General features: G+C 38.6%; 1 non-coding gene across 1 annotated transcript; it reads left to right on the top strand.

The window, feature by feature from the left end:
* Positions 1 to 4,070: 4,070 nt before the first annotated feature.
* LOC121432769 lies at positions 4,071 to 4,177 on the top strand. The gene has a single exon (XR_005972224.1). It is a non-coding gene; the product is annotated as a U6 spliceosomal RNA (small nuclear RNA).
* Positions 4,178 to 11,351: the final 7,174 nt, after the last annotated feature.

Genomic DNA, 11,351 nt, shown 5'->3' on the forward strand with positions numbered 1-11,351 from the left:
AGAAAATCTAAGTAACATGACTACAAACTTGACTATTATGATTATCCATCAACAACCTATATTTCCTAATTATACATTACATTTTAAAAATGAACTACACAATCACACCTTATTCAAGATCAAAAATACATATACATATAACAAAATTGACCTTAAAATCCATACCAATGCAAATTATTCATACCTATATCATATCCCCCTTTAAATGTAAAAGAACATTTATAAACAATATTTTGGGAACATGGGTGCAGTTTTTTCTCTCCAAACTGTTTCCTGCTGAATGGGGGCGTCGTTAATTAGGTCTTTCATGGTATAACCTGTGTGCTAGTTTCATCTCAGTCTGCAGTTGAGCGAAGCAATTTTCTGAAGATGTTCACAACAACCTTTCAGGAGGGCGTGGTCTATCATACCAAATTGTAATAGAAGAAATCCACAGGGTCTGGTCCTCTGTGAAAACAAAAGAAGACCCTCTCCAAAGCATCATAGTCTTAGACCCAAATTCTGAAGTCATACCCTCATGATATCCGTTTTGGTTCCACTTGACAGCCCATAGAATGAAATGTCTCTCTGTACTTAGCTCCTTCACAGTCAAAAATTTTAAAGAAAACACAATGTACATAATCCAGACTCGCTGTGAATTTTCCATTTTTACATGGCTTATTTTTCTTTATTTCTTTTAATCTCTTAACTATCTGTACTCTGTCTCTTTAAAGACTTTACCTTTTTTTTTTAAACCATTAACTTTATTCTCTATAATCTTTTTCTTCTCTCTCTCAAGCCTATGTACATTCATCCAACAGTGTGGTCTTTTATGTCTGAATCTGTTTTATTGTGAATCTGTAACATTTTTTTACTATCCAGGAGCATTTCTTAAAATGTTAAGCAGTTCTTAAAAACTTAAGTTGTGTCATGTACAGGTAATATGGTACCGCCTGTGTTCTGCCCAGTTGAAACTTTAAATGTACTGTTTTTATGGTAATTACGGTAGTTCCTGCCTGAGACCAGCACAGTTCAGCATGGCAGAGCTGAGCCAAGCCGCTCCTGCCTCAGAGCCATTTGGTGCCCCTGAGCCACACACAGTTCCAGGTACACAGCAGTCCACATTGCCATCAAGCAAGCCATAGAGCTTTACTCCAAATGCTCCATTTAAAAGCTCTGTCTCCCACAGGAGCCAGACAGAGATCGCAATGGCGGCACAGCCCAGAAAGCCGGCATTTTAAAACAGCCAGTTTTTTCCTGCTGCTGAGTCAGGACAATTTCTTTGCGGCACGCAACCCACAAACAGCAAAAAGCTGTCTTAAATTCTCTCTCTCTCCTTTTTAAGCCCTCTCAGGTTTTATGTGGAGTTCATTAGCATGTTGGGCGCCACTCTGTTGTGTTACGAGCAGCAGGGCTGCGTCCCTGGCACGCGGCCGCCCGCATGGCTAGCTTTACCCGAAATAATTACACGGAAACTGTATTCTTTTAAACACTGCCTGACCCATTAGTTTCAGTTTCTTATTGGCTAGCTTTTACATATTGATCTAACCCATTTCTATTAATCTGTGTAGCTCACGAGCTGGCTTACCAGGAATGATCTTAACCTGTGTCTGTCCGGAGTGGGAGAATCATGGCGACTCCCTGACTCAGCTTCTTTCTCCCAGCATTCCGTTCTGTTTACTCCGCCTACCTAAGGGTTGGCCTATCAAATGGGTCTAGGCAGTTTCTTTATTAATAAGAAATCACTCCCACATCACTATTCACCCATTTTACTTCTATTTTCCTATTTATCTTTCCTTCATCCTTTTTTTTCCTTTCACTTACTGTCCACTTTTCCATCATCCTTCCATTTCTGAATCCCTCTACCTTTCCTTCCATATGGCCATTCATCTCTCTTATATCTAATCATCATTTCTTCCTTCAATTTTCCCACACATCCATCCATCTTTTCACCATTTATCCATTTATATATTCATTATTTAATTATTTTCTCTTCCTTTCATCCATATTATACTCTTTTTCTATGTACTCTTTCTGTCTACCTTTCGTTCACCTACCTAAGGAAACCATATTTTGAGCATCTTCCATGAAGGATAGCCCTGAGCCCAAGAGACTAAGTGATCCATAACACCAACAAGAAAAAAATAGTAATGGCAAAGGGCATCATCACTTGGACAAAGAGGCTATCTACAGAATGGAAATTTTTTTATAAACTACATATCTGATATAAGGCTAATATAAAAATTAAATGAAGATCTCAAAAACTATATCAAAACAGATATTTTCAAAAAAAGAAACATACATAGCTGAGAAGCATTTCAAAAAATGTTTAATATTTAGTCATCTGGAAAATGCAAATTAATGCTACTTTGAATTTCATCTTACATCAGCCAGACAACTTCAATAAAAAGAAATGGCAGCTCATGATGGAAGATGTAAGGGTTATTCTTTATATTCCTGGCGGGAGTGCAAACTTGTACAGCCACTATGGAAATCGGTGTGGTGATTATTCAAGAAGCTGTAACTATATCTATCTCAAAATCCAGGTATATCACTGAGGCATATAATCAAGGATATCTATACCCTACAACAGAGAAATTTACTTAATAATGTTCATTGCTGCTCATTTCATAACAGGCAGAAAATGAAAACAGCCGAGATGTCCATCAATGAATGAATGGATGAAGAAAATGTGGTACACGATAGAGTAGTACTCAGATGTCAAAAAAATTAAAGCATGAAATTCACAGATAAATGGATAGAAGCAGAAAAAGTCAGTCTCTTTTGTAGGTAATTTAAAAAATTTTTAATTTATTTTATTGAGCTATACAATTTTCTCTGTTCCCCTCCTTTACTCTCCCCTCCCCTTCAATCTTCTCCCATGATCCCCTTGCTCCTGATTTTCTGAAGAGATCGTTCCTTTGTCTACTTCCCGTGTAGATTAGATCCACGTATATCTCTCTTAGGGTCCTCATTGTTGTCTATGTTCTCTGTGATTGTGAACTGTAGGCTGGTTTTCTTTGCTATACGTGCAAAAGCCAGTTATTAGTGGGTACATATGATATTTGTATTTCGGGGCCTGGGTTACCTCACTCATTTTGATGTTTTCTAGATCCCTCCATTTGCCTTACAAATTTCAAGAGATCATTATTATTTTTCTGCTATGTGTTACTCCATTATGTAAATGTACCACATTTTCCATATCCATTCTTCAGTCGAGGGTCATTTAGGTTGTTTCCCGGTTCTGGCTATGACAAACAATGCTTCTATGAACATAGGAGGCACATGTGACCAAACGAAAGCGTACAGAATGGGAAAAGTTCTTTACCAACCCCACATCAGAGAGAGGGCTGACCTCAAAAATATACAAAGAACTTGAGAATTGATCATCAGAAAAACAAACAATACAGTAAAAATAAAATGAGGCAGAGACCTATACAGAGAACTCTCAACAGAGGAATCTAAAATGGCTGAAAGACAGTTCAGAAAATTTTCAACATCCTTAGCCATCAAAGAAATTCAAATCTAAACAACTCTGAAATTTCTTTATACCTGTAAGAACGGTCAAGATCAAAAACACTGATGACAACTTATGCTTCAGAAGATGTGAGGTAAAGGGAACATTCTTCAATTGCTGATGGGAGTGCAAAATGGTACAGCCCCTTTGAGTATCAGTATGTCAACTTCTCAGAAAATTAGGAAACAACCTTCCACAAGACCCAGCAATACCACTTTTGGGTGTATACCCAAAGGATGCTCAATCGTACCACAAAAAATTATTCTTAATGAGTCAAACCAGACCCTAAAAGACAAATACATTATATATTCACTTAAATTTGGTTGCTAGCTGTTAAGTCTTTGATAAGCAGGCTACAATCCATATACCTACTATTGTTAGGCATAAAGAAAGAGATTGGGGGAAGGATTGGATCATCTTTGGAAGGAGTAGATAGTTATGGATGAATAGGTGGTGGGGTTGAATTGGGTAGATTGAATGCAGAAAGGGAAGAAAATCGGTTGAGGGAGGAAATACATGGAAAGACAACTAAATCTAAGTTCCATTTGTTGGTTTATATGAAAATACAATACAAGTGCTAACTTCAGTAGCACATATACTAAAATTGGAAGAATATAGAGTAGATTGACATGGCCCCTGTGCAAGGATTACACACAAATTCATGAAGTATTTTGATCTAAATTAGCTCTTTTAGAAGGACTGGGTGAAAAAACAGTGTTTTCAGTTCAGGTTAAATTTTAACTTATTATAATATATATTTTAAAAGATATATTAACTGTGTGTGGTGGGTGTGTAATACTATTTTTAAAAAGTAAAACTGATTGAAGATTAGGAATTGATATCTTCTCTCCCAGCAGTTGTATGAGACATCAATTTAATAATTAAACCCAGGCCACACTAAACTATATAACTGAGCCATGATTTCATATTGTATTTATACTGTATTATTTTACAAACTTTTCATTTTATTTTTTAGATATCTTACCATTACACTTTGCATAAAGATCATTTTAATTATATAGTCAGTTATCATAGGGTCCAGCAAAGATTCCTAGTATTATTTTGTCCAAATGATTTTAAGACATAGTACCATCAAAACATTGAAGTGTTTGTAGCAACTTGAGAGTTTCACTATACCATAGAAGCTCATTAGGAATTTGCTACTTACTTCAGCAAAAGCTGTATTGGGCTCCAACTCTTGATCCAATTACCTCAGTTCCTCACATGATTTTATGACATGTGTGTGACAACATGCTCTGAGCATAGCCACATTTTGAAAAAGCATTTAGTTGTTCTCATTGCTGCAGAGAAAGGAGCTCCACTCTGACTGACCCCATTGCCTTTTTCAAACAAAGCCTTTAGTGGCAATAATTTCACAGGTTCTCCAAAGAAGTGTGTGTGCAGGAGTGTGTCACTGGGCCTGAAAGCACCGTGCTAGCTTTTGTCTTTATTGCTATTTCAGTCACAATTCTCATCTATGAAGATCATTACTATCACATTTGCTAGGACCTCCTGACATTGGTGTCTATGTTATTTTAGGAAGATAATTTTGACCCCAGTAGGGTAGCTCATCTGGGCAGACAGAAGCAGTAATAGATGAAAAAGAAACAGGAAGGGAAAAGAGCCACTCCTGTCCATTGTGTGAGCAACTAGTGCTCTGATCAATTTTAGCATAGCCATTGTGCTGGCTCAGAAATGTATTCTTATGTATTCAGTGCCGCACTCTGGCAACAGATTGTCAGCTGCTTCCACAATTCTTTTGAACAACAGCTCATAATGAGATGGTAGGTAGGAAATATCAAGTAAGAAATGATGTAGACCGCATACGAGAGACAGAACAAATGCTGTGGTGGAGGAATGGAGAAAACATCCATATTTGAGAAATATTTTTAAATTAGAAAATAATCAAATGTTAAAAAGAGAATGAAGGAACAAGACAGTACTACATCTCTGAACACGGAAGGTGGACTGAGTGATAGATGCCCGTATTCTAGCTGAGAGGAAACTGTTAGCAGACTGGATAGAGAAGAAACAAGTTATGTTTTAACACTGGATATTCATAAAGTAAGAATATGTTGAGTAAGGCTTAGAAAAGATAGAATATGGGTTAATATGTAAATGACACTTGGGTATTTTATTTGTACAAAAGGTTCAGTGATCTTGGACTTTATTATAAGTAACTATAAAAAATATGCTCATCTATAGTAAGTTCTCCGTTCTCCAGGTATTTTAACCAGATCCTGTCTATTCTGTCTTTAAATAATAGTATTGTTTCTGTTCTTCTCTCAAAGTCAGTCCTGAGATATTCCTGATTCTTCTATTTCTTTGATCTCAAAAACCTTTACTTACTTTGATTAAGAAAGAGTCTCAAGATTTCATCTCAAGTCTTCTATTTTAGCTATTGTCCACTTGTGTCATAATCAGAGGTGAACCCTACACTCCTGTGAAAATCTAATATTGTTTTTCATTTCGGTCTCAACTAATGCATTTTAAAATCAGGGTATGTTTGTTAGAAAAGTTGTGTAGTTTTTACCACAATAATACTGACAGAGGATACTGACAGGATAGATTGCCCAGCGTGTAAGAGTCCATAGTGCTCATACAGACAATTCGAGTTTTGTTCTCACTACACACATTGAGTGGCTCAAAATCACCTGTAAGTTCAGCTCCACATAAATTTGATGCCTCTAGCCTCTGAGAGCACCTCCGTACAGGTGTGCATACCCACTCACATACACACAAACTCATGCATACAGTTAAATAATAAAACTTTCTTTAAAAATATTGGACTCTCTGAACATGGTGAACAATGAGGGCTGATGAGAAGCCAAGGACAATGGCAAGGGGTTTTGATCCTACTTCATGTTCTGGCTTTGTGGGAGCCTAGCCAGGTTGGATGTTCACCTTCCTAGACATGGACGGAGAGGGGAGGACCTTGGACTTTCCACAGGGCAGGGAACCCTGACTGCTCTTTGGACTGGAGAGGGAGGGGGAGAGGAGTGGGGGCAGGGAGAGAAGGGTGGGAGGAGGGGGAGGGGAATGGGAGGAGGGGGAAATTTTTTTTTTCCTTTTCTCAATAAAAAAAAAAAAAAGAAGTCAGTAAAAAAAAAAAAAAATCTAACTCCAGAGATACCTTCAGAAGCCTGTGAGCTCACAGGAGGTTTGGAACGCTGCTCCACTGGCTCGTCACCTGCTCATTGCCCATCATGCCTGCGGCTGGCAATAATAACATTTAAGGTTTTAAAAGGTAAAAGTCCAAAAGCAGAGGAAGGGGCTTGCTCCCCCAGAGAAGGCTGGGGAAGTAGCAAGGCTACGTATCAGCTACTGCAGCCTTAAAACAAAGCCGGTGTCTCTATGGACTGTAAAATTGTTCCTATGCAGCTTATTTTATTTTTGTTTAATCAAATAAAGAGGGTCTTCCTGTGGGAAAAAAAATATATCTAACTCCATGTAATTCATTCATCAAATTGTATATACTTTCATCAAGGTATATAAACTTTGGGTCAGGCTAATTTGGATGTGCAATGTTTCTCTTTATTTGAAAACTTTTTTGTAATAAAGTTTAAAAACTTAGCAGGATGACAAAGCAACTTGAAGTTCAGATGTATGAGAAGGGTTAAGGAAAGAAAAGGGAGACATAGGGGCACAGGCGTCAGAAAAAGATTACTGTGTGGCGCTTTTCAGTGGGCATCAGAGACAGTCGTATGGAAGAGGTAATCATTTCCACTTCCCTGGAGGCAGACATGCAAAGAGCCACAGAAGTGATAGGAAAAAAAAATGTTTTACCTTTTGTGCTAAGCCCACACTCAATTAGCTTCTCATTTGCAGATACTGGAGGTGTATACAACAAAATGGGTGCTCACCCAGGCAAGGTATTTTGAAAGGAATTCTACAGTGAGGGAGTGCTAGGCTGGAAGAAAAGCCCAGGAAATGGGGAGTCCTGTGATTCTCAGAAATCAATTTCCTTTAGAAAGTTGTCATGATTTCCTGATGGATATGTTTATGCTTTTCTTTCCCAGACACCTTAAGAAGAGAGAGTTTTTGAGCCAGTCACAGCAAATAAGAAATATTTATTGACTCCTTGGCTATGGAGTTCTGGTCAGTACCCATCCATGATAACTGAGAATGTGTGCTTTCCAGTTTGGTATGCACAGAACTCATTAGTTTTAAATTTAGATGCAAGCTTTTGTGCTGGAGGGAATCCAAGTTTGACTAATACATCTGACAAAATCCCTCTTAGGAAGAAAACTATAATGAAGAATTCTATTTTCTACTTTGGCCTGAGCTTGGTGGAGAAGAATAGAACACATACTCTTTTCATCACCTAAGTCTATTTTGTTTAAAATTATTCATAGGTTTGTTATTCTAAGGCTAACTCCACAGTAGGAATGCAGGTGATGATTTCAGGACCACAGGAAAAAGGTTCTGACAGGGCAGGGAAGAATCAGTTCACAAATTCTCAGACCATCCTTGGGTCAAATTAGATGCCAACATTTTTCCAGGTAAGCTCCCGGCAACGAACGAGACAGTGCCTAGTGGCACAATGTCATTTTGTTTGAACACATCCTTATTGAATACCTGCTAGGTTCAGGAATGAGTAAACAGAGATAAATAGAATGCTTTTTTGAAGGCCTCGTCTGAAGGAACTTGGTCTTGGCAGGCAGACAAATTGAAAAGTACAAAGCACTGTTTTTTTTCCAAAGCTTGCTATTTAGTCCAAAAATTTCCTTGCTCTCTTAATAACAGTTTCAGACAGTTAAAAGTCCCCTAAACGTCACTTAAAATCAGCATGTTGCTTTAAATAATACAGTTCCATGTAAAGTCAAGCAATTCCGTTTATTCCCTCTCCAAGTTAAAATAACAGAGGAAAACGATGTTTATTTTATGCACTACAATTAACAGTAAGTTATATTAAATATACATTTCTAATGGTTCAATATACTTGGAATATTAATTTTTGTTTTCTTCCTATTAATCAAACAGGTGATTTCCAAGCCTTAACAATGTCCTTGTCTCAATCTGATTCTCTTTTCATTCCAGGCCCCTCAGAGGGCAAATCAGGGAAAATGGTGTGGCCGTTAAGATATGGCTAATCCTCCAGCCTGTGTGTCTATGTGTGTTTTTTCATATATGTACACTTGTTCTTGTATGTGCTTCTTCTTGTGTGCGCCTCTGTGTGTGTAAGCATGAAGACCAGAGAACAGGGTGGATCTTGTCGATAGGTATTTACTACATAGCCCTCATCACCTCAGTTTCAAACTGGTTTTTCAACCTGGAAGGAGACCCCTGTCAGAAGTCCCCATTCCCTGGTGGCTCTGATGCCCCCTCCTTAGTTGTTTTATATGCCTATGAACTCACTTAGCCTGAGACCCTATACTTACACTAAGACCCTACAATGGGAAGCCTCTCTGGCTTCTTGTCTCAGGTGCTCACTCACCAGGAAGCAAGTGTCACATTTGTTTTGACTTTTGGCTTCTGGTCTTCAAGGAATTTTTTAGAAACAAAGCCGTGAACATTGCTGATGGTGGTGAGGAGGCCTCTTTTCCACTGCAGCACCTCTGTTCTCTTCCTTAACCACCCTACCCACCATCCAGAGGGAAACAGTCTGAGCATTTGTCTTTCGTGATGTTTTGCTTTTGGATTGGGAATTGTCTGACAACAGGAGACTATAGTTCCAGGTGACCTGTTCTGTAGTATGTATGACTTTAGAGCAGAGTGCTGTGTGTCACCCTCAGGGTAAAGCATAATCAGGCCAAAGCCTGTCACCATTCCAGTGTTCACAGAACCTTCAGCTCAGAAGGTTTATATGTCTGGTGTTGTCCTCATAAGGTGGGGCACTTTACCAAGAATACTCATTTACTCTCTTATAAAGAGGAATTCTAAGGTAAATGGCCTTGTCTGTGCAACACCCTTGTTAGAGTCAACATGGGCATGGCACACTGCTGCCAGTACATGTGAAAGGAGGGGTGCTCAAGACAAGATACAAGCCAGAGGCACCCAGTGGCCAGGCTGATGCTGGGGGATATCATTTTAAAGAGTGTCTTTTGTTTATCCTTCATTTGTTTAACATTTGAAGCTGTGATTCTTTGCTTGTGTAAAACACCTGATGTTCTAATAAAGAGCTGAACAATCAATAGAGAGGCAGGAACAAGGATAGGTAGGACTGGAAAGCAGAGAGTACAAGTCGGAGGAGAAACAAAAAGGGAGAGCCAGAGAGGACAAGGAGAGTAGGACACCAGTGGCCAGCCACACAGTCACATAGCCACACAGCCATGAAGTAAGAAGTAAAGTAGGATATTCAGAAGTAAGAAAGATAAAAGCCCAAATGGAAAAGGTAGGTGGGTTTATTTACATTAAGAAAAGTTGGCAAGAAAACAACCAAGGTAAGGCTGGGAGATTATAAGAAAGAATAAGCCTCCATGTGATTTATTTGGGAACTGTGTATGGAGCCCCCAAAAGAGCCAAAAAAGTCAAAAGAGTAAAACATCACACAAAAGGCTCACTCTTCCTATGACAAGCTGTTCTTGAAGGAATTGCCAAGGCTCCATGAGAACAAAATGACTCACTTCCTAGGACTGTCCCTCCAACAACCCCTCCCTTTCCTTAAGTCCTACAATTCACCTCTCCAGCATTTTCTATCATCACTATCCTGGGGACCAATCTGCCAACACAAGAACTCTTGGGGTGTGCTGAAACCATGTCCAAAACACAATACCCAGCGAAGATGGTGATGGCAGAAAATGATTTGGTGGCCTGTGTGGACAGCATTGCTGAAGGAACATTGGGGTGAGGAAGGGGAAAGGACAAGACTTCTGCCTTTTCTGTGGAGACACTGTGAAGGGTCAAAGTGACACTTTTAGTGAAGAAAGGTGGCTGATAGAACAAAGTAAGTTTTTGATGTGTCTTTGATCTCAAAGTAAAAGTTTGAGATGCCTTTTAGATACCCAAATGGAGACATCAGGGAAGCAATTGGAAATGTATTTCTTTGAGAAAGCATAAATTGCTGTTTCTGGTGTATTTCATTGGTGCCACACAATAATAATTGAAACACTAAAAATGCAAAAACATTTTTAAAAATATGTGGTTAAAAGATAAATAATGACTAATGTCTTATCAGGATAGCACTATCAGATTTGCTTCCCTTTTTTTGGTCCGTTTTCTACCCTATAATGACTTTACTATATAATAAGTAGTTTCATATTAAAACTCTGAATTAATTTCTGGCCAGTATGGAATATATACAAAGACTATACTAGGACTGTGTCTCAAAAGCAAAGCAGGTAATGACAGGGAAATGGAGATTGCGTATTATCGATCTGAAATTTCAGTAAGACTTCAGGGACTAGGCAATCTGATGACTCCAGGAAGACATTAATAAGCTTTTACTTATAATATTTTATGTGTTTTTTTCATTTATATATTAGATAAATATAATATATAAATAATTGCTATGTTGATGCTACCTTTCCTGAGCAGCCCCAGTGATGGTGAGGATCCATGACATCTCTCCAACCTCACCCTTCTTCCTCCCAGCATTCTGCCTTGCTTTCCCAGCCTAACCTAAGTTCTGCCTTGCTATAGGTCCAAAGCAGTTTCTTTATTCATTAACCAATAAAAGCAGCACATAGACAGAAGGACCTCCCACACCAGGGTCAAGAACATAATGCAATAAGATGCATCAAATGACTGCCATCTGAGGTTAAAGCACTGTGGGGCTCTGAGACTTCACCCTGTTCAACAGCTAAGATGGGATGAATACCAGAAGGAGACATGAGGATGGAAGGTCAGAGGGCTTATTATTCGCAGCATAGTTATAGCTAGAAGTATAGCTTTGTCCATGATCAAATAAGGCTTA

This window comes from Microtus oregoni, unplaced genomic scaffold, assembly GCF_018167655.1.
Source record: "Microtus oregoni isolate MIOR12 unplaced genomic scaffold, Mior012 000035F_ref0000213, whole genome shotgun sequence".
Taxonomy (NCBI): Eukaryota; Metazoa; Chordata; class Mammalia; order Rodentia; family Cricetidae; genus Microtus; species Microtus oregoni.